Source organism: Saccopteryx leptura, chromosome 1 (genome assembly GCF_036850995.1).
Source record: "Saccopteryx leptura isolate mSacLep1 chromosome 1, mSacLep1_pri_phased_curated, whole genome shotgun sequence".
NCBI classification, from domain to species: domain Eukaryota; kingdom Metazoa; phylum Chordata; class Mammalia; order Chiroptera; family Emballonuridae; genus Saccopteryx; species Saccopteryx leptura.
The window spans coordinates 47,278,517-47,302,575 of record NC_089503.1 but is presented as its reverse complement, the minus strand read 5'-3'; the positions used below and the strand labels follow the sequence as shown (position 1 = coordinate 47,302,575).

At 44.8% G+C, this 24,059-nt stretch overlaps 1 protein-coding gene across 7 annotated transcripts in view; it reads left to right on the top strand.

The window, feature by feature from the left end:
* The window catches only part of TEAD1 (TEA domain transcription factor 1), a 279,132-nt gene that overhangs the window by 50,206 nt on the left and 204,867 nt on the right, over positions 1–24,059 (top strand). For 2 of the 7 annotated variants that reach the window (XM_066365738.1, XM_066365716.1), the window contains exon 1: positions 15,315–15,399. The exons of the other annotated variants lie outside the window; for them this stretch is intronic. The gene's annotated coding sequence lies outside the window, so the exon portion shown is untranslated. Of the gene's footprint in view, positions 1–15,314; positions 15,400–24,059 lie in introns of those variants that run through there. 7 annotated transcript variants of the gene reach the window in all.

Sequence of the window (24,059 nt, the reverse complement as noted above, 5' to 3'; positions counted from 1 at the left end):
TAGCTTTTTTCCTTAGTGTTTTGTGCTATTGTTATAAATAATGCTTGGAAATATGGTTTCATCCTCATTATTGTAGATTATTTCTTGAGGATGAATCCCTAGGAGCAGGATTTCTAGGTTAAAGGGCACATTTTTTTTTTCTTTTGCTCTTAATGGATAGTGCTGAATTGAATTCTAAAAGGGTTGTACCAGATTACAGTGCCACCAGCAGTGCTGGAAGTACTAGTTTGAATATCTTGGCCTGCTTTAGATGTTGCCATTTTTTACAAAGATTTGGCTCCGTGGTGCCTCATTGTTTGATTAGTGTTTCCTTGGTTATGGTAAGGTTGTCTATGGCTTTACTATTATACTTTCAGCTCTAATTTAATTTCTTTGTTTTGCTATAGGCAGGACCTATCCTTTTGAGGTCAGATTTAATGCCTAGAATTTTTTAGATTTTGGATTTTACAGTTACAAAAACAACAACAAAAAGAAAACTAACAAAAACCAAACCTGGGAGCCCATCTATATGGTAAATACTTTGGACATACTTTGTGATTGGATTAGGTGCTCGTGATCTTCCTTGCTGGGGTGATATTTATTTGGAGAGTAGAAGGGCTTTTCCTCTTAGATACCGTTTTGTTCTTTCCCTCCATTATCCTCCCATTTCCTGTCCCCCTGCTCCCATGTAAGAACCATGTTTTGTCTCTTCATGGTGATAAAACATAAAAGGGTCAGATTTTCAGTCTTGCTCCTTCAACTTACAAAACGTGAGTTGCCTAAATTATATAGTGGTATGGAAGAAGGATAAAGAAAATCACAGCATTGAAACAAATTGCTTCTGACCGCACTATGAAAAGCAAATGTCTCACATGGAATAGTAGAAAGGTGTGTTTGACGGTGTAATCTTAGCTTGCGCTGAAGGAGAGTCCAACTTGTTTTTCAAGTTAGTCTTGAGTAACTTTGTTTCTTCTGGAATGCTTGCCATCCTCAGCATGACAGGGTTTGCTTGCTGATGGACTCTTTCGCTCTGCTGTACACAGCAGGCCGCTGAACTGATTTGTTTATTTGTCTGGGGTCAGTGATTGAACTACCCTTCCTTTTGCAGCAGCACATCCAGCATTTGATGGGTGACTTGTGTCCCCCAGATTCCCTTAGTGTGGCCCCTGTGATCACCTTCACCCCTTCGTTCACAGGGACCACTGAAGGGCTCAAGGACATGCACTTCTTTGGGCAGGAGACAGTTACTTGAGCATACGGGCTCTCTCTCCTTGAGTATTGTTACCCCAAATGAGTGCCTGTTAGGAGACTGATGCTGAATAGCAGGGTGTGTAGTAGACATAAGAGAATGGTCCCTGATCAATTTCAGTTTAATTTTTTAGTGAAACAAGCCGCAGCCTATTTTCTCTTTTTGCACACCTCTCGGGCTGTTTGAGACGAGGCACAATTAATTTATTTGTACTGTCTGTGGAGGCATATGCCAGCTAATGCAGTGCAAGAGCTTTTTATCTCTCTGTTCGTAATGAAGAGGGGCAGGCTGCTGGCACACTGACAAGGCTTACTGATGACTCATTCTCAGACTGCAAAGTGCTTTCTTCTGAAATCGTAAAATGTGTACATGCAAACCCAGTTTCTGTTTGCAATAGGCAGAGCCAATTTGGTTAAGTCCAGGCACCTTTGAAACACTGCAGGAGAAAGAAGGAAAAGGCAGGTGAATTTATTTCTCCAGCTCCTTGGCCTGACGGAAGGCAGGACCCCTTGCTCGGGGGTGGGAGTAGGGACTGCCTTTCTAGAACAGAAACTACCTGTCCAGCCCTGAGGGCTGGCTCCTTTGTGCGGTCTGTCCTTTGTGCTCCAGTAGGCAACCTTTCCCCAAGGCTCCTCCTGGTGGGGCCAGGGGGCCGCATGCGTACCTGGGGGAACCTGCCCTTCTGGGCTGTGGGCTGTTTCCTACTTGAGATTCCCTGGCCATGAATTCTGGACCTGTTTGATGTTAGCATTTGAGTGTACTGAGTCCATCTGGCCTTGGCCGTGGCTGTGTTATAAGTTGCTCTGTCACCCCACTTTGATGTGCTTCAGAAAAAACAGTTTTCAAAGGAGCTAACAGTTGCTTGGTCCTTTACAATATATAAGGCATTCTGGCATTGTAACAATTCTGAGTTGTATTGTTATCTCATTTTATGGATGAGGAAATTGAGGTGCGTAGACATTAAATAACATATTCCTAACCAAGCAGCAAGTTGATAAAAAGGTAGAGGTGATGAAACCAAGACTTTGGATTCTGAAGCCGACCTTAAGGTCTTTTTCTGACATTTACTTATTAAGGACAAAATTTAGCATCTTCTATGTAAGGAATATGTAAGTGACTGACCAGGGAAGCTATTCTGGAATTATGTGAGAGAATAACATTTCTTTGTTCTATGGACTAGCAGTAGGGCCACAGGATACTTTCTGGAGAACTAAAAACAATGTATTTTGCCCCATTTTGTACTGGTCCAGAAAATTAAACTGAAGTGTTTATTACAACTCAGAACTGTTCTTTCCTGTGTCAAATGGTTGATTGAGCTGGTTGTGCAATGCGGGCCAAACATAAATGTCCTAGTTGGTTTGTTACCTGGGTGTAAGTGACACAAATCACTGTGCATGGCCTTGTTGACTTTCAGAGCTGGAAGAAACCATGGGGATTTTACAGATGAGGAAACTAAGGCCTAGAGAGGGATTTTTGTGTGCTAGGAAGAATTTTGTTCATTTATTCAACCATCCATCCGTACACCTGGTAAATATTTATTAAGCCTCTGCTGTGTTGGGAGATAAGGCTTGAGCTGTGAACGAAACACAGTCTTGTCTTCAAGGAACATACAATAGTGACGATTGTAGCAGAGCACTTAGAGGGTTGTAATGACTGAAGTCAGGGTACCTATACACAGAGGAGGGGTGCATAGTCAGGGTGAAGCTGAAATTAATTTAAACGTGGGAAGCCTATGTCAACTTCAAACTGGGATCTCCTAATTCTCAAAATCAGCAGAGGTTGGTACCATGAAAAAGGCTTTTATGTGCTTAGAAACCAATTCAGGTTTTTTGAGTCAAGCATGTGTAAGAAATGCTCACTCTAGGTATTTCCGATGGCTTTAGGTGACCCCTATGTTTTGGTCGTTCGACCCCCGCCGGGGTCACGACCCACAGGTTGAGAACCGCTGCTCTAGGCCTACACGGTGCAGTATATGGCGGCCACCGGCCATACGTACTGTTCAGCGCCTGGAAGGTGTCTTAAATTGAGATGCACCACGAGTATACAGTGACCACTGGACTTTGAACACTTAGTACAGAAGGAGAATGTGGAATATCTAACAGTTTTTTCTTTATATTGATGACAGGTTGAAGTGGTAATATTTAGATGTGTTGGGTTAACAGAAGAAGATATTGAAAGGGATCTCACCTGTTAACTTTTTACTTTAAGGAGGCTAGTAGAATATGCATTGTGACACGTGACTCACATAGCATTTCTGTTGGGCAGTATTGTTGGTGGAGAGAGAGGCCCAGGAGAGGACCCTGGGTTGGTGATGAGAACATGGGTCAGAGTGAAGAAGTGTGGAGGGTCCCAGAGAAATATTCTGTGGCAGGTCCTCCCATCTCAGGACCTTCCTGCCCTCTTCTCTCACGTGGCAGTAAGAGCCTAACAGCTGGGGCTGAGGATGAAGTCAGAGTGCCCTGAGAACCACATCTCATTGTGAGCTGTGGTTTCCCTTTTAAAACAGTTCAGGATGGAGACAGGATATTCTGTACAGTATACTGATATTTTACAAGACAGATGAGAAATTTGGCCAGTTGCAGAATAAGAGGCTAGTGTGTGGGAAATGCATTTAGTACATGATGAATTACGGACTGGGCGTAGATCTGTCTGAGATGAGGTGGATAAGAAAATTCCACCTGTGTCTGACCTGTGGTGGTGCGGTGGGTAAAGCATTGATCTGGAACACTGAGGTCGTGGGTTCAAAACCTCAGGTTTGCCTGGTCAAGGCACATATGGGAGTTGATGCTTCCTGCTCCTTCCCCCTTCTCTCTCTTTCTCTCTCTCTTCTCTCCCTAAAAATGAATAAATAAAATATAGAAAATAAAAAAAAATAAAATTCCACTTGTGTTGCCCTTGGCTTGCTCTGCTCCAGGAATTCCCTCATCCTTCACATCAGAGTGTGCATCCAGGCTTTCATAGTCTTCCTTCCTTGTTTTGTCTGAAAAGGCCAACAAGGGGTTTTTATTTCTTTATCTCCAGGTATTCAATATTGTATTCCTGAAACTCTGCACTTGTTAAATGCTTATTGAATGAATTATCCTTCTACCGGTCTTTACTGAAAACCTGGATATGTCAGGTATCTGCTGGGCTCCAAGGACCTTATGCTGAGCAGGGCACAGACCCTGCCCTCAGGATGCTCCCTGCTGGGAATGAGACAGTTACCAGGCCAACATAGAGAACGGTGGGAGATGTGGAAAGCGTTCCTAATTGTTAAATCCTGTAGCTCAAAGGACGGCCTGATTAAAGATCACAAAGGAGGGAGCTTTGTGACGGAAGTACACTTTCTTATAATTTCCTTTTGGACAGTGACACTGAGGAGTTCTGTTATCTAGGATCCTAGCAGCCTTCAGGGTTTTCCAGCACTGTGGCAGTCTTTGATATTAACGTTGCCACTGTATCTTTTCTTTTTTGTATTTTTCTGAAGTTGGAAATGGGGAGGCAGTCAGACTCCCGCATGCACCTGACCGGGATCCACTCGGCATGCCCACCAGGGGGCGATGCTCTGCCCATCTGGGGCGTTGCTCTGCTGCAACCAGAGCCATTCTAGCACCTGAGGCAGAGGCCATGGAGCCATCCTCAGTGTCCGGGCCAACTTTGCTCCAATGGAGCCTTGGCTGCGGGAGGGAAAGAGAGAGACAGAGAGGAAGGAGAGGGGGAGGAGTGGAGAAGCAGATGGGCGCTTCTCCTTTGTGCCCTGGCCGGGAATCGAACCCGGGACTCCTGCATGCCAGGCCGACGCTCTGCCACTGAGCCAACTGGCCAGGGCCGCTGCTGTATCTTAATTACACTTTTCACTGTCAGTTATATACCCCAAAGGAGGTGCACATGGATCAAATAGCCCTCCCCAACTGGGAGTGGCCAGGACTGATTGGAAGACTTGCAGAGGACCCTTGGGGCACAGGTAGTTGAGTAGAGCTCAGCAGGGGTATTTGAGTGACAAGAAGTAGCTGTGACCTGGCCTGGAGGTGGCAGTCAGGCAGACAGGCAAGTCATGTCAGCAGGAGATAGCATCTGATATCCCTTTGGGCTAGTCTTATAAAGTGGCAGTAAATAAAGCTGCCTGCACCATGTTCCCAGGATATCTCTTTCTGCAAGATGTCTTTGAGGGGATGTTTGACTTGCAAGCGTGTGGTTCGTAAAATACATTTTAAAAATGTAAACATCTCTATGAGAGGTTTTAGTCTCTTCTCTCCCTAGGGAAAAATAAAGCCCTTCGTTAGCCTTTTTTCTTCCCTAAGTGTAGAATTCCTGCTGTGCTTTATAAGAAGAAATATCTCTGGAATGTAGCACCTGCAGAAATATAAAGGGACTCTGCCCGGACCACTGGACCATGGCTACTGTGTGGGTGGCTTCTTGAGGGTTCATGAAGAGATATCCACTCAGACACCTGCAAAACATTTGAGGAGCTGGGCCTGGGTTGCAGGAGTGGGGGTTCAGAGGCTCTTACATTGTTTTTAGCTGAATTTTGTGAGCAGGTAGCTTTAGTAGACAATTCTCTCTAATATTAGAGGAGCCTTACCATTTAATGGCACCTGGATAGAACAGGGCTCAGTGCCTAGAAAAGTTTCTGTCAGGAGGTAGGGACTTAAGATATAGTTGTTGAATGAGTGAATGACTGACTGAATAAACAAATGAATGGGGGACTGGGGCCCTTTCCTGGGTTTTGGAGATCTGGTGGGATGAGAGTGCCCTAGGCCTTCCCCTCACTTCCTGAGGGTGTCAGCATCATCCTCACCTTGTTAACATGGGAGTCACCTGAGAAAGCAGATTCTGATTCAGTGGGTCTGAAGAATCAGCCAGTAATGCTGGTCCATAGGCTGCACTTTAAGTAGCATGGTTCTGTTAGGGTTCAGTCAAATCATTAATACGTCTTTATTTCCAGCAGCACAAGGGATTGTGGGTAAAGATGAAAGCCTTGGTCCTAATCTCAGAAAAACGTGTAGTCACAATGAAAAGCCAAGACTCAGCCCTAGAAGCTGGAGGAAAAGCAGCTCATTGTTACACTGTGTTGAGTGAGTAGTGGTCCAGGGAAAGCTGGGGGTGTGAAGGGCTTTTCATGAAGTTGGTGCTTGAGCCGCAGTGTAGAATCAAGGGTCTTGGAATTAAAGTTGTGGCTGGTTTCAGTCCAGTGGGACCCCTACAGCCACCCTAATAGTTGGCCATCAGCTGCTACTGAAATGCTCTCATCACGTTGGGAATATGTTGTCTGTTGCTTGTATAGTACTGCCATTTTATAGATGTGGAAACTGAGGCTCCTAGAGATTAAGTGAGGACTGTAAAAGGATATATCTTTACAGAGGCACTGCAGGGATCACAGTTTCTGATTCCAGTTGAATGTTCTTTTAACTGCACTCCATTTGGGCCTGATTTGGTGAGAGAGCAGAGAGGCAGATCCTAAAACCTTGATTGAGGATGTGAAGTCAGCGGAGACAAGAAGTAGTAGTTTTATGGATTCTGGAGCAGGGATGACTCAAGCTGTGTTGAAGGAATTGGAATATAATAAGTCCTTACTTGTTGTCAACAGCTTTTTTAACTTTAAGCAAAATATTATAATGAAACCAATTTTACTATAGGCTAAACAGTAGTTAAATTCTTACAGCATCTCATCAACATTATGACAAAATGACATTATTTGAAGACCTGCTGTGTATACCTTGACAGTCATTTAGGAGAAGCTAAACCTGTACTCCAAGGAGGCTTCTCCTAAAATGTGGTCTCAGTCTTAATACATCCTAGAGGCACAGCTCATTTTACGGGGATTTCACCATAACAAAGGACTGTTATTTCCCCGATAGACCATTCTGGTATATTGAGCTCAGGTAGGGTCTCCCAGAATCCTTACTCTTCAATCCTAAACCTTTCTCTCCTGCTGGAGCTACAGCACAGGACCTCTTCATATGCTAGACCATTTAGGAACTTTCTTTTGAAAAACTTAAAATAGTTTTTTTTTATGCAATATATGTCCATTATGAAACATTGAGAAAATATGGAGACGCAAAAAGGAAAATAATTATCAATAATTGCAGCACTCAGAGATAATTGGTCTTCCAGACAGTTTTCAGTGCAGTTTTTGGTATGTGTATTTGTAGTAATTTTTACAAAATGAATTATATTATTTGTGCATATTTTGTAATTTTCTCTTGCATAGAATTTCATTAATATCTTTCATTTCAATAAATATTTGATATTGTAGCTGGTAACATAATTTTATAATGAGATATGTAACTTATTCCCTTTTGTTTGATTTTTTTGCCTGTTTCCTTTCTCTTTTTTTTGGTAATTGCAAACCATGCTGTAATAAATATTCTTATAAATTAATCTCAGTGCCTTCATTATTTAGGTAAACTGTATCTCTGTTCTCTGTTCCTGGAAATGGAATGGTCAAGTTCAAGACTACTTTGACAATGATTCTCATGGCCCTCTAGGACTAGGTCATTAATTCTCCAGCCTTGTCTTATCATTCCTCTTAGGATAGGGCTTCACACTTGTGTCTGCTCTCTGAAATATGCTCACTTTTGTCCATTGCGCTCTCTATGGTTCCTGGGATCCAGATCTGAGATCTCTTCTTACCGTGAAGGTAGGATTTCTAATTAGGACAGCCTGGTAGTACCTTAGCTCGGCCTCTTCACACTGAGTCATTGAGCTTGTGGGCAACCCAATCCCTTAAGACTTTCTCATGTGATCTTCTCTACCCTATATTTGTGAGTTCAATTTTTTTCTTATTCTTTTCTTTTTTTCTTTTTCTTTTTGGACCTAAGTGCATGATTTGACATTTATCCTTATTAAATTTCCACTTTGTTAAAGTCACCTGGTCATTATATCCTTTGAGATAGTATCTGGAGCAGACTCTATCATTCTTCACAGTCATTGTCCTTCCAACTCCCAGTCACTGGCAAATTCCAGTTTCAAATGATTCAGCAAATCGTAGCAGTCATTTTTATCTCTGTCATCCTCACTAGTTTGTGAGTTCTGTGGGGCCGAGACCATACCTGTTGTTTCTCTTTAAAAACCCTATCCCTGGCCAGTTAGCTCAGTGGTAGAGCATCGGCCTGGCATGTGGAAGTCCCGGGTTTGATTCCCGACCAGGGCACACAGGAGAAGTGCCCATCTGCTTCTCCACCCCTCCCCTCTCCTTCCTCTCTGTCTCTCTCTTCCCCTCCCGCAGCCAAGGCTCCATTGGAGCAAAGTTGGCCCGGGCGCTGAGGATGGCTCCATGGCCTCCGCCTCAGGTGCTAGAATGGCTCTGACTGCAGTGGAGCAACAGCCCAGATGGGCAGAGCATCGCCCCCCGGTGGGCATGCCAGTTGGATCCCGGTTGAGTGCATGTGGGAGTCTGTCTGACTGCCTCCCTGCTTATAACTTCAGGAAAATACAAAACAAAACAAAACAAAACAAAAAAATAACAAAAAACCCTGTCCCTACTTCCAGTTTATTATACATGACCTGGAGGATACACAGAAAGTGTTGCCATATGAATATTTGTTTTGATTTAACTCCAGGGATGAAGGCATGGTGGTGGTGGTGTCACAGTAATGAAGAGTACAGAAAAGTCTAGACTGAGTGTCTAGGTGAGGGGCTTATAATGAGGTTGCAGAGAGAAAAAACTAAGTAACAGATAAATAACTGAGTAAAGATAAGTTCAGACACTCATCTGAGGTTGCACAGGGGTTGACTCTGGGCTTGAGCTGGTGTTGAGATGAATCTTGATGTCTTTTAGAAAGGCAGACAGTGGAGGGGTTTCTCAGGCCCAGCGGGTAAAAGCCTAAGGCAGTGAAAACCTGCGTTGGGGACAAGAGGGATGGCAACAGAGATGATTGCTAGGAGACCCAGTGAGAGAAAACCACCCATCCACTGTTTTGAGAATTGTGTTGAATATGAATCTCAGAGGAGACTTAGCTGACTATGTACTGTAAGATATAGAACAAAAGTTGCCCTCCCTTTTTCTTTTTTATTCATTGAGCTCCAGATTCATAAAGTTAATACCTGCTCACCATGGATATTCTCCTTAGATCAAAGGCTGAACTGGCATGAGAACCTTTTGGCCAGTGCTCTAAGCTAGATTCATGGTCTGAAGGCCTTGGGATGGCTCCTCCATTTATCCACTTTGGGGCCTGCCTGGCACCCCATCAGCATTTCTGAGTCTCAGACCCCTTGCCTGTGAAAGCAGAGTAATCCCACCCTGCTTGCTGTTCTGGATAAGATATGAGGCACACACGAGACGGTGCTACGAGAAGTAAGCTTTTTGTATACTGGGCGTTGGACACAACTGCTAAGTGAAGGCCTATTGAGTTGAATGACAGTGAATGGGGCAGCATTTCTTAGCCTCAGAGTTAAGGGGCAGGAGCCTGAGTGTTCCAGCTCACTGGTGTGGCTCTGGTATTTTCCAGGCGGCTCTGTGGCCCGGTTTCCCACCCTGTAACTGGTTCAGGCCTCCTTGTTAGAGCAAAACCCCTGTCCACCAAGAGGGAAGCTTTCCTTCGGGAAGGGAGAAAGGTTTCTTTGGCACCAGGTCCAGTCACAGAGTTTGATACCCTCAAGCCCTGTCCCAGTGGTCGTCTTAAATGTTTCAGGGCTTCTTTGGGTGGGACCTTCGTTATTTGTGCTGGGTGAACTTGCAGGTTTCTGAGGTGAACACAGTTTATTCCTCCTTTCTCCTTCCCTGGACATCTGGATGTCTGTCACACTTAACTGTAAGAAGCCTAGAGGTGTATACAGCAGTGCATACCTACTCAAAAAACACTCATAATACTACTGGGTGAGTGAACATATATATACATAAGCAAACGTGCATTCACAACTAGGTAAATAGATGCAAACACACAATTATGTATTGTTTTTAAAGAAAATGTGAAGTCTAAGATTATATTAAAGCTTGGTTTCACCTTTTGTGTTGATCAAGTGTTAATGTGCTGTGATTATTTTAATTTAGAAAAGGAAATTCATGCAGCGAGATGGGGAAAAAATAACTCCGGCTAATTGTCAAGAATCCAAGGCAGTCCAGAACTGCTGTGTATCCAGCAGAAATTGGAACCTTTTAAGTGTCTGGCTCAGGAGTATATTATTTTTTTAATTCAGTTTAGAATTACAGCATCTAGTCCAAGGGATGGCTAGCTCCTTTCTTCATAGTTAGTCAGACGAGTCTCTTTTCTTCTCCCTCCTCATTCCTTTTTGGTTCATTCACTCTGAGTCAGCATAGCAGACAGGGGCTACTGCAGGAAGGATTAGAAAAGAGAAAGGAAGAAGTGGAGAAAAATCTTATCCAACTGCAGTGGTTCAGTGTCATCCTTAGGTCCCTGCCCCAGTCAAAAGGTTGTAGTGGGTAGAGATGGGGTGAACCTGTTTGCAGTTCCAGGCATTTCCGTGTATGTTAACGCATCTCTACCCTGGGAGGGAACACATGAGGACACTGAGGCATGGCAGTATTAAATGCATTGCCCTGGAACACAGCTAAAAAGTGGTGGCATGGGCATCAAAACTCAGGTCTCTGTGTTAGAGCCAGGATACTTACCAAACTCCAGGTTTCTTGATGCAGTGGATAGAGCATTAGCCTGGGACGCAGTGGACCCAGGTTCGAAACTCCGAGGTCGCTGGCTTGAGTGCAGGCTCACCAGCTTGAGCACAGGGTCGCTGGCTTGAGCGTGAAATCATCGGCATGACCCCATGGTCACTGGCTTGAGCCCAAAGGTCGCTGGCTTGAAGCTCAAGGTTGCTGGCTTGAGCAAGGGGTCACTTGCTCTGCTGTAGCAGCCCCCCCCCGCCAAGTCAAGGCACATATGAGAAAGCAATCAGTGAACAACTAAGATGCCACAACAAAGAACTGATGCTTCTCATCTCTCTCCCTTCCTACCTGTCTGTCCCTATCTGTCTCTCTCTCTCTGTCCTGCTAAAAAAAAAAAAAAAGTCATCATTTTACTTTTTTTTGTGACAGAGACAGAGAGATACCTTGGGGTTTCAAACCTGGGTCCTCCACATTCCAGTCCGAGGTTCTATCCACTGCACCACCGCCTGGTCAGACAAAGAAAAAAGTCATTATTTACATTTAAAAATGCTCTGAGTTTCAGCTTCCCTATCTCAGATGATCAAATATCCATTACCTGTGATTTCTTTTGTGAATGGATGAACATCAGAACCCAAAGGTTCATGCAAGGGTTTTGCTTACATACAGGGGGTACCCAAACAATTCACAGGCAAGTACATTTCTTCCATTTACAGTGTCATTTCAGGATGACTTGCTTGAAGCTTTAATTCAAATGTATGAATGTTTCCTGTGGTGTTTGCCCTGGAGCTAAACTTAAGCAATGCTAGAAGTCATTTATGCTCTCCCATTGAGGTGCTGTATACTCTGCCAGCTTGCTACATTGTGGGGTTCAAGTATGGATGAGCCTAGCTTATGCTTGCTTCTTAGCATCACCCTTATATTTGCTTAGTAATTGAAAGGAAAAAGAAAAAGGAAGCTTATATCACTCAGTTGCAAAGGCAAAGATTTGTTCTCCTGTGTGAAACATGCAGAAGAGTAGACTTAGAGGTGTGTATAGCAGAACAGTTTTGGGGGTGATTAAGTAATTTATATGACAGAAACACATACAAAAGAAATACTGTACATATACTAGCTGCCATCAAGAATGGAAAATGGACGAGGCGAAGACCAGCAATCATCACCCCTGCCTTCTGGATGACTCCTTAGTATTGGTAAAGCTATAGGAGCCTTAAGGAATGTTTTCTGATTTTAACCGAAAGAATAGGTGCTTGACAAATTGATCACACTTCTATTTAAACTTCTGTTCCTGCAAAGAAGGCAATATTCCCTTGATCTCAAGAGTCGTGAAGAGGTGAAGTGTCTAAACCCTTGCAGTGCTCCTGGCAACCTGATTGTCGGCCCAGAGAGTGAGAAGATGGGTATAGAGCTTAATTCTGTAGGGGCGTAGATTATGGAAATTACCTTGCTCAGAAATCTCCTTCTTCTAATAGAGGCAGCTGTAGAAACTGTCTGGGAATCCTCTGCGCAGGTAGATCCTCTTTCTTCCTGTTTTGGGTTGGAAAATCATTGGGTGTTCTGTGAGTTTAACTGGCGTTGTCAGCTATTCCTTAAGATAACCCTGCCTGTGAGCTCTGAAAATCAGCAGTGTTCTAGCCCCTCCTTTTTTCTGGCAGTTCATTAAAAGGTTCAGTACTTCCTGAAGGTGTTGTGTGTTCAGCCACGTTCTGTCCTTAGGAAATGGTTACAAGAATGCTGTCCTAGTATCTTCCCTTCTTCCCTCCAGGTAAGATGAGGGTGCTGCCTCCATGGAGCTCAACACTGGGGCTGACAGGCACTTACCCAAGTCCTCCGGTGTGAGGCCTGATGCTGTGGGGGCACGCAGCAGGGCACCTCAGAGTTCGGGTTGACAAGCAGACAAATGGCCTAATGTTTCTAAACTTTGTTTTCTTATCTAAATAATGGATATAGTGATGTTACACGTCTCTACCTAATACAGTGATGAGGATTAGAAGAAGTAATAAAAGTCCTGACCCCTGTGCCTCACACAGTACTGTTAAATAAATGTTGGCTGTGAATAGTATTTCCATTTACTCCTACAAGGTATTTTCTTAAACTTCTGCCATTATATTTGATTTTAGGAGGCAAAATGTTTTTATATCCATCCATTAGAATTTGCTGATTTGGCAAAGAAGCTGCAGCTCCTCCTTTAACTCCCACAGGGACTTGGAGTTTGGAGTACGTGCTTGCGTCATGGAGATGTGGATGGGCATTGTCTTTGACTTGGTTCCCGCTGGGCCATGGTCTCAGCTGCTGAGCTGGACAGTGCTGTAATGTGTCCAGGATAGCACCTTGTTGGTCTTTAAAGTCTGATTTTATAGGACCCTTGTTTTTCTTTCTTCCCTTTTCTGGCTGGTGTTCCCATCCTAGCTCCCCCAATAGAGGATGGACAAAAACATTTAGAGGAAATGAACCTGTTCTACTTACTAGTTACCTACTTGCTCCCACAGAAACCAGTTTAGCTGAGCAGAGAGAGCTAAGGTAGAGCTCATGCTTGTAAGTGCATAGCACGATGCCCAGTCCCCAAATGTCACTTTTACTGGTATAATAAGTAAGCCACTACCAGAGTAGTCTCGGTTAGGCTATAGTTGACTTTTCTACTTATCCCTATATTTTAGCATTTTGATGTTTTTGCTTTAGTTTTCTGAGAATTTAGTTCTTGACCTGAGAATTCTTCAAAGTCTCAAGGGTCTTAACGAGGTGACTTATCCTTGGGGAACCAATATCACTGGTATTAGCACTAGGGCAATGAATCTTATGATGGTGATGTTACCTTTGTCTCACTGTGCATTGTAGAGAGGAACTTAGTGGGAACCAGCCCCCTGTTAGGTATCTTATTGGTAAGTGCTTCCTATTCACTGTCCATTTCAGTTTTAAAAATAAAATATTATGGGATTTATTGAAGTTAAGAAACCATGCTGAAGTGTTGGTGATTATGATTTTAAAGGGTAGTCTGTGATTGGGGAGGGAAGATTAACAATTTAAAAAGCAGATCTTAAGTTATAAGTTATCTGTGAACAGGGGTGGTATTTAAAACATTAAGTGTGACGGACATTGACACAGTGGAAACCACTGGAAGCCCCCAGGTGTGCCAGGCGCTTGCTCTGTACCTGTTGGATAGTGAGGAGCCATGGGGACAGAGGCATTCGGTGGGCTTGGGCCACTGACTCTGCCAAGTCATATGGAAGGATTCCAATATTTTAAACAACCAGTATGGCTATCCCAGTGAGGAACAGGCATGGGTAGGGTGGGGGTTGAGCAGCATCCGAATCTCCTTTGGCAGGTGTTCAGAGACGTTAGATGGATTCCTCTATCTCAATGCCAAGGGGACTTTTGTGTGCCGGGCCTGCTAATCTCCCTGTAGGTGCTTGGAAAGTGTCACATTAGAATTTAGGGTTGTCTATTTGGATAGCACTGAGACACATTCCTTTATTCAGAAAACACCGACAGTGTGACAGGCACAGTCTGTGTACTTCATGGGGTCCCCACTCTACACCAGTGGCTTCAGATTTTTCCTGCCCTTGGACTCCAGAAATCTGTCCTTAGGAAATAGTTACAAGGATGTTGTCCTAACAGTGAAAAGTTGGGGTAAAATCTAAATGTCCATCCGTGGGGAAATAGCCAAATAATGGTATGTTCATGACATAGTGTACTCAACCTTTTAAAAATCACAAATAAAGAAAATTTCAAGACTCAGAGCCCTGGCCGGTTGGCTCAGTGGTAGAGCATCGGCCTGGCGTGCAGGGGTCCCGGGTTCGATTCCCGACCAGGGCACACAGGAGAAGCGCCCATCTGCTTCTCCACCCCTCCGCCTCTCCTTCCTCTCTGTCTCTCTCTTCCCCTTCCGCAGCCGAAGCTCCATTGGAGCAAAAGATGGCCCGGGCGCTGGGGATGGCTCCTTGGCCTCTGCCTCAGGCGCTAGAGTGGCTCTGGTCGCGACAGAGCGACGGCCCCAGATGGGCAGAGCATCGCCCCCTGGTGGGCGTGCCGGGTGGATCCCGGTGGGGTGCATGCGGGAGTCTATCTGACTGTCTCTCCCGGTTTCTAGCTTCCTCCCCGTTTCCAGCTTCAGAAAAGTAAAAAAAAAAAAAAAAAAAAAAAAAAGATTCTTAAAAAAAAAAAAAAGTGTTCCGTAAATATTATATTTTGAAACTGTAGCTTAAAGTTTAAAATTTACTGTATAATCCGTGGTTGAGTATGTTGAATATAAACTTGGAAAAACACGTTTAGAAGTTGTGCTTGTCGAAGGTAAAGGAAGCTGGCGACTCCATGGGGTAAAAATCAGAGCCTTGGTCAGCCTTCTCCTGCTGGCGTGCGGCTCCTCCAGGTTTCCATACTGCTGGGGTTCCGAGAGGCCCTAATGGGATTGTTGAAAGGCTCTAGTTGGCTTCTTATTAATGTCCCTCCCTGAGCAGTGCTCTGCTCTGCTGGCTAACCTTGTCAGAAGGTTACCCGTGGCTCTCCAGGGCTCGGCTAATTTTAAACCCGGTCAGCCAGTGTGGTGGCGTGGCATTGCGCTGCGGAGTCACGAACAGCTCCCTGGGAGACACGGCTGAGGAAAGATGAGCTGAGTCCCGTTTTTTCTCTTCCTCCTGTAAGTGACCAGGCACGCTGAACAAGCATAGAGAGCTGAGATAATAATGAGAGCTTTTATGGTAAAAACCAGGGTTCTTAAAGATCTTTTAGCAGTGGCAGTGCTGGTTGATAATTGCACGGTGTGATGTGTTGGGCATGAACTGTGTGAATTCTGACAGCACGAAGGGGTACAAGGTGGCTGAGGGCTTCTCTTCCAGGAACGAGCCTCTGTTGTTAAGAGCAGAATGAAACAGACGTTTGTTTTACTGTTGATGTGCTGTTCTACATTCACAGAACTCAAACCCGCTGGTAATAGGCTCCTTCTCTGAAGCTTTTATTGATTTGGCGGGGAGAGGGCTTATATCTTAAAAGTTAAAAGAAAATAAAAAGAAAAACACAGAATCTGCCTGTCTGCTTGTTACCAGCTGCTGGTCTTGCTGCCACTAAAAACTGTCATTTTTAAACCCTTTTTTTTTCTCTTTTTTTTTCTTTTGACCAGTGGGAGGTGGGGGAGGGAGAGGGGGAAGGGAGAGAGATGAGAAGCATCAACTTGTAGGTGCGGCACCTTAGTTACACAACCCTGATATTTTAGAATGAAACATAAATCAGTAGCTACAAAATAATGAGACACTGGGAAACATTTCCCCATCAAAATTAACTTTAAAAGAAGTGCAGGGAACCCATTACCCTCGCACAGAAGGGATTAGAGTGGGAAACTTAATCCACCAAATGCATGGCCTGGTCTTGGTGTTTACCTGCCCCGCTGAAGAATGGCATCTTTTCTTGTAGCTGTGTCTTTATCCACCCTCTTGTAAAACAGTTGCTAGAAGCAAATTAAAGAGGCATAATGTATGGAGTCAACCCAGATAAAAGCACAGTGGATGGAGAATCAGTAACCTGCTAACTGGCTACAGTGATTGAAGTTAACTTTGTTAGAAGTGCCCAGGCTCAGTCAGACCACATCAAGCCAGCAGTCTTCCTACACGAGGGTAGGATGGGAGTGGACTTTGATTTCATTTTAGGAAAAATAAAAATGCATAAATGATTTTTATTAGCTTTTTTTTTTCTCCTTAAAGGTCTGCCCCTCCTTCAATAGACCTAATTAGCTTTATCATGTTTGGATTTAGTTTTGAGAAAATTAAAGCTGAGTAATATCAGGAATTTGTTGAATGGGAATGAATACTTGTCAAAATCTTCATTGACCCAAATCTGACTTTTATAGGCAGCATTAAGTAAATAAACTAAAAACAAAACAAAACAAAACCCGCATCCCTCTCTTGTCCCAAAATAGTGTTTTTAAAAGCCCACTCAAAGTAGTTAAGTATAACATAAATATAAGCTGCTCTGGACTAGATAGATACTAAACGCCTGAGTTAAAGTGCATTTCTTAAAACCCAGTTTCTCTGTGACTCAAACTCAAATGTCTGCTTTTTTTCCCCCTCTTCTCCTGGACTTATTTCTCACCTCTTCCCTTCTGCACTTGGCCCACACACCCACCTGGTGTAGGTCCTCTGTTATTTTTGTGGTAACCTGAAACTTCTGACTGCCCCCTGGGTCCCTGGGGGGTGGACTGGCTGTGAGCTGAAAAGGCGGGCTTGCTTCTGCGCCCCCTGCCTGTCTCCCGGGTAGAGGGGCAGCTGCGGCAGGGCTGGGATGCCCCCGACCGGGAGGCCGTTTGTATTAGCAGTTCAGATCTCCGATTGGGGCTGATAGGTGACAGACCCTCCCTGAGGTGGGGGACCGGCAACTTGGGTGTTGGGGCCGGAGGCCAGCCAGTCAGAGTTTTGGAGGCTGAAGGAAGGTTTTGGAGACAGGGAGTTCTTTATTTTGTTCTAGAGTATGCTTGAGGCTGTTTTTGTGGTTCCTTAGACAAAAATGAATTTCTGACTAGTCATAAAAATTGTATTAATATTTCCTATTAAACTAAATCAAATGATTATTTCAGCTGGAGTGGGGATGAAGTACAGAAATAAAACGGGGACAGAATCCCTGCCTTCTGATACACAAGTAGTAATTATTAATTATAGTTACATACATTTGTTCAACGATTATTTGAGAACCCATGCCAGACACAGTTCTAAGATAGGTGTGCGCACATCTACACACTAATCTGCAAGAATGCAGGTAAGTAATATACCTAACAACTGCCAGTGATTGAGACGCCTGTACTTTATCTCATTTAATCTTTGCAGTAGATAGGTAAAATGGTTAATTCTGTTTTGCACAGGAAAAAAACAAACAAACTCAAGACAAAGCTAATAAGTGGAAAACTCAAAATTCAAACTCTGTGGGGTTCTAAAATTTGTGTACTCTTTATGTATGTTGAACTGCTTTGCCATATAGACTCTCCAGTGTGGTCCCTAGGGGACCCGTGAAGTCTAGTGGTACCCATGAAGGAAAATATTTAGCAAACATTTTTCGAGTTCCTACAATTTGTCTGGTATTGAGAAATGTTAAACGTTGGGATGTCAGGGAATTACTGGTTTGCTGTGAGACTGTATCTTACAACAAATCATAGTGAAGTGTACTGAGTGTGGTATTGGAAGTTTGAGGTGCTTTGGGGACACAGTAGTGACTTGTCTGAGTGGAGGAATCTGCTGAGACTTCGGAGAGGAGTGGTGGGTAGCTTTGGTCTTGAAGTGACTGTTAGACATTCATTAGGCAGTGTTGCTGGGGAGGGTAACATCTGAACACAAGGACCCAGGTGCCTGCGGGGGTGAAGCGGGCACCCTGCTGTGTCTGGGCACCTAGGAGTGGTCATGTGGCTGGAATATAGGGGACTAGACAGGTGTGTGAGAAACAGGCTGAAGTCAGGTGGTTAAGGCCATGGGTGCCCTACCCATGGGTCCTAGAGGGAGGAGGAAGAGATCTGCTGAAAGATTGCAAGTGAGTTTATGATAAAAGTCATATTTGCATTTTAGGACAACTTTTCTGGCTGAAGAACAGCATAGGAGAGTCTTGTTAAAAATACATCTCCTAAGGATTCTGATTCAGTACTGCTGGCCTCAGAGCTGGGATTTATATATCTAAGAAACAGCCTGTCATCTAGATGTACATCCAGGGTTGGGAACCTGGCAGAACCAGGTTCTTGGCAGTGGTGGTGGGTGTGGGGACGTGGGCGGCATCCCTCAGAGAGAGGTGCTGAGGTCCTGCCTGTGAGAGCGGGTCAGAGCTCATGGGTTGGGGGAGTGTGGAAAGGATATATTTGAGAGGTTAGGGGATGAGTAGAGAGTCTTGGTGACGACTTGCATCAGAAGGGATGGGAGAAAGCCCGAGATGACGAGCCAGCTTTGGGTGCTGCTTCAGCCAGGTTCTCTGAGTGGAACCCCTCAGGGGGGCTGTGGGATTGGGTTCCCTCACTCAGGACCCGGAAAGTCCTTTTTGGATTTTAATGGGCACTTTTACTGACAGATCTTGAGATGCAGAGAAGTGACTTTGAAGGTGCTGTACCCTGGTTCACCAGGTCTATGAGGCACACTCACAGGCTGCATGGGAAAGCCGGGGTTTGTTTGCTTTGCCTTTGGGCCTTTTGGCCTCTCAAGTTGCATCCTCACCCTCAGGCCATTGGACCGAGAGAGAGAGAGAGAGAGAGAGAGAGAGCGAGCGAGAGAGCCCTGAGAGGGAGGGCTTTCGCGGCTTTGTAGGTGTAATTAAACACGGATTACAGTTTAGAGGAATTGAGGGTTCCACCTTCTTCTGCCAGGGTTAGCAGCATCTGTAGAAGAAAGAGATCCTGGAAGGACATGTATACTCCTTCCTCTTTTTTTTCTTTTTTCCTAAAGGAATAGTTGCTGTGTGTGTGTGTATTACACGTTGGAGAGCTGCAGAAATGGTGATGGAATCAAGTTATGTGGCCGTTTGCCTTTTTTGCTTGATACATTTAATGGGGGGGGGGGTATCAGAGCTGAGGAGGGAAGGGTCCTGTGGTCCCCGTCAGAACATCCTGGGCCACACGGAAGTGAAGGCAGAAGTAAGGCCTGCTTTCAGAATTGGCTGCCTCGGCCTTTCTGTTTGCACCTCTGCCTGGGGGTCTTGCCCCCATGCATGCCCTTGCAGAGCGTGGACCACTCAGAGCTGGTGCTATGACTTCAATGAGCGGCTTGTTGTCTAAAGGGGGGGGCAATAGCAACCCAGTGCTCTTGGCTCAGCCAGTTTTCAGCTCAAGTGCCAACAACATCCTTTCTCCTGCTGAAGTTGAGTTGGGTATAAACCAGGGACTAGGTTTGAATTTGGAGGCCAGGGTGACACTTTCATCGGCCCCTAAATACTCATCCCTCTCAGTGTAAGACCTGTTCACAGCTGCTCCCTCACTGTGTCACTGTTAAATGGCAGATTGTATTTCTCATTTGAAGGGTGGGGACTCAGTTGTACCTGAACATTGGAACCAGGGGACATTTTTGAATGTGCCACGTCATGTATTTCTGGTCAGTTGGTACCTCTGCACGCGTGGGCATTAGCTGGTGCTCGTGCACTGTGAGCATAAGCATTCCAGCCCCCATGCAGGGTTCAGGGATAAGCACACTGTCAGCACACAGCCCTCTTTAGGGACCTGGCTGCTTGAAGACAGTCAGGTGAGCTTTTAATTTATTGGAGGAGCTGAGTGGCTGGGTACCTCACGGAGCTGATCCTGTGGCTGTGGGCTGTTTAAACAAGCACACCTGTGTAAACTGTCATTGTCTTTTGGTGCATTAAAATGCCTCCATAAATTTGAGATGCTTAAGGGGTATGTCACATTGCAACACTTAAATTTAGCTGCAGAACTGTCTGGCCTTGGGACACACTGAAAATGCTTTTGATTCAAAAAATTCTGATTTCCAAATTTTGTTCTTTGCCCCCAATTTCTTGTTGCCTTTGTACGAAACAGTATAGACCTATTGTCACAATGTGTGAGGTCCCTTCCTTGCGGTCCCACCGAGCTTACTTTTCCAGCCTCTGGCCCGGCCTTCCTGCATCCTTGCTTTGCCCTCTTTTCACCACTTCTTTTCCATTGATGTCTTCTCTGAACAGGCTTCCCTGTGCTCTTCTCGCAGTCGGCCTGGTCAGTCCTACCCAGGCGTTAGGACCAGCCTAAATGTCACCTTGTGTGAGGCTCCTGTTGACGGGAGAGACCGAATCAACTGTTTCTGTGTTCCCACAGCACTTTGCTTATTCCTCCTTGGACGTCTTAATATTCATTTACTTGTTCATTCACATACTCACTCATGGCCTCACTATTTAGACATCCGTTCAGTCATTGTTTTGGGGGGCATTCTCAATGTGCTAGGCATTCAGGTAAAGGCCCAGGATAGAAAAACAATGAAAGGCATGGAGCTCACAAACCCACAGACAAGAGTGACAGACAGATGAAGAAATCATTCCTCTGCATTGAGTGAGCAGAGGTGCTACCTGCAGGAATGGAGAGGGCAGGGCAGGGCAGGCTTCCCACCCAAGGGGCTTGAAGTCTTGAAGGATAATTAACCTACTTATCAGTGTCCTGCTGGAAGGGTGCTCCTTGAGGGCAGGAAGGGTAACCCGTTTATTCATGCCCATCTCTCTAGTATCTGGTATATTGTTGGGAGACATATGGGAGAAGGAGATAATTATAAAACAAATAATTTCCTTGTCTTGTTTTAGAATGAATTTAAGGCAGCTTGCAAGGCTGTAAATGACAGTTAATTAAAAGTGAGGAGAAGAAGGGGATAGAGGTAGGGGTCTAAAGTGGTTTTAGGAATGAGACCAAACTTGCCGACCAGCACCACCTCCGTGGTCTTTCTGAGGGACCTGCCAGAGTGGCTCTGTACACCTGGGTGGCCAGGGAGTGGAGCCAGGGCCTAGCCAGTCCACAGGGTAAAAAACAGTGTTTTATTATTGAACTTTCCTTTGGGGTTTTTGTAAAGAGCAGCTTGTGTGACGCAATGAAGAACACCCTAACATCCTTGTGGAAAATCCAGATGCTTCTTAGTATGCTGATGACATCACATAAAAACATAATTCAATAAAAGCAATCATTCAGAGCTCCTGGAATAAACTTTCTCCAAGGTAACTGGAATCAGAAAGGTACTAGAACAAACAACATAGTGCTCTCTGTTGTCCCACTTTCACCCAGAATTAATGCTTCAACGCCACTGTCCTCAGTCCTAGAGGTGACACCAGCTCTCTTTCTTTTTCTAAGGAGGTTTATGATCATGCTTTGGGACTCAGAAATACTCTTATGTGATTTGGGTAGCATGTCAGGATCTGTACGTTCAGCTTTGTTGGAAATGGGCACTGAAAGGCAGGTAGGCCAGACCCAACACCCACACACACGTGATATCCTGATTTCTGATGGTTGAGATGATGAAAGGAACCAAACGTGTTGTGAGGAATTGTGTTCTTAGTTACCCAAAGTTTACAAGAAACCAGTTTTTTTTTTTTCCTGCTGGGAAGGCTGTAGCCTAGATTTTGGATTCTCTCATGTGAATGCTGGTCCATGTGGATCAGCTGGATCTTTGGAGAGTAGTTGAAAGCCATTATATATACTTAGTAGAAGAACCAAGGACTTGGACTTCACAGTTCAGCACTTTAAAATACCAGCTTGGGCCTGACCAGGTGGTGGCGCGGTGCATAGAGCGTTGGACTGGGATGCAGAGGACCCAGGTTCGAGACCCCGAGGTCGCCAGCTTGAGTGCGGGCTTATCTGGTTTGAGCAGAGCTCACCAGATTGGACCCAAAGTCACTGGCTTGAGCAAGGGGTTACTCGGTCTGCTGTAGCCCCACAGTCAAGGCACATATGAGAAAGCAATCAATGAACAACTAAAGTGTCGCAACGAAAAACTAATGATTGATGCTTCTCATCCCTCTCCATTCCTGTCTGTTTGTCCCCATCTATTCCTCTCTCTGACTATCTCTCTGTCTCTGTAAAAACAACAACAAAAAAACAGCTTGGTTCTCATTTTCCTTAACGACTGGCTTATAACCCAATCCGAAGTAAACCGTGCATGTACCTGCTGCCTCTGTCCCCCAGTGGGCTGTCTAAATAATCCAGGGTAGATGGCCGGAATGAGAGAAACACCCCAAGTCACAGAAGCTGGAGAAGGAGGCCGGAGACCCCTTCTCTGTGTAGAGGTGGGAGAGCCTTTCCCAATGCAGTGGAATTAGAAATCCCAATCAGCCGAAGGAACTGCGTCTGGGCAGGTCAGCTGCAGGGACTCAGAGTCAGACCAGAGCCAACGTATCATTAAGTTGGCTGTCATCAGGCTGTGTAACTCTGAGTGAATCTCCACAAGCCTTTTCTAAGAAGGATGGCACCCCGAGCACTCAGAGGGAACCAGCACTCTGATTGTATGAGGCTCACTGGGGCACGGGGCTGAGATGGACCCTTTTAAAATGCTTGTCTTAAGGTTTGTCCAAAAGCAGTGTGTTTATCTCACATGCTGATATCTTTTTAAAATAGGAACTATCTACTGTTGATTTTGAATTTGTACTCATTATCATTTAAAATGCTATGGCATTGTTATAATCTGATGAATTTTACCAACTAAGAAAGTAATGGTGCCCATAATTCAGTGACTAAAGAGCATTATTTTCTTGGTATTTCTTTTTTTTTTTTTGGTAAGCAATATGATTGGTGAACCTACCTCAAGTATGTGTTCACTCTACAGACCTAATGTAATTAGAGAGTTAATTTGGGGTTTTTCTTGGCCAGTTACACCTGGGTAGGGGTTTACACAGGTTCCTGTTGAAATGCTTGCTCACAGCTACTTACTGTTAATGATGTGGCATTTTTTCTCTTAGAGCAGGAAAAAAGCTTCTGTTTCCAGGTTTGAAATGTGTTTCCTGAGGTTAAATTGTCCACCTCCCAGCCCTGGCTGGTTGGCTCAGTGGTAGAGCTTCGGCCTGACGTGTGGAAGTCCCGGGTTTGATTTCCAATCAAGGCACAGAAGAAGTGACCATATACTTCCCCACCCTCATTCCCCCTACTATCTCTCTCTCTCTCTTTCCCTCTTGCAGTCATGGTTCGAACAAAGTTGGCCTTGAGTACTAAGGATGGCTCCATGGCCTCTGCCTCAGGTGCTAAGAAAAACTCAGTTGCTAAGAAATAGCAATGGCCCTGGATGGGCAGAGTATTGCCCCCTAGTGGGCTTGCAGGGTGGATCCTGCATGCCTCCCCTCCTCTCACTTAATTAAAAGAAAAAAAAAAACTGTTCAACTCTCAGAATCCATGACTCAGCTTACAAGTCATGTCTTCCCTTTATGAGTAGACTATTTTGATATCAAGTCTTCAGTTTGAAATGGCCAGATGAGATAGCCTGCCTGGATCTGAGTCTGTGTCCATGTCTTTTTGAAGGTTAACTTGACTGGTTGTGGTGATGAGGAGAAGGAAGAGGCAGGAATTTCTGTTCTCAAAAGCTAACATTCATTAAGGGGATAGGGAAGGTGATTCCCCCAAAGGCTGGTAATACAGAGCTGCATAGCATGAAATCAATCGAAGCCTTTCTTGAGCTGTCACCTGGGCAAGTACTTAGTGCTGATGGAGTGGAGAATTAGGGCATCTCAGGAGGGCAATGCTAAGTCCTCTAATGGGTTACCCAGCGTTGGGAGCTTGATGAAGAAGTATTGGCTTTTTGATGGATCCTGTTGATAGGGAAGTGATTTTTGAAAATGAGAAGGAGCAATTATCCACTTCTTCCCGCTGAAATTAGAGAGAACTATTGGCAATTG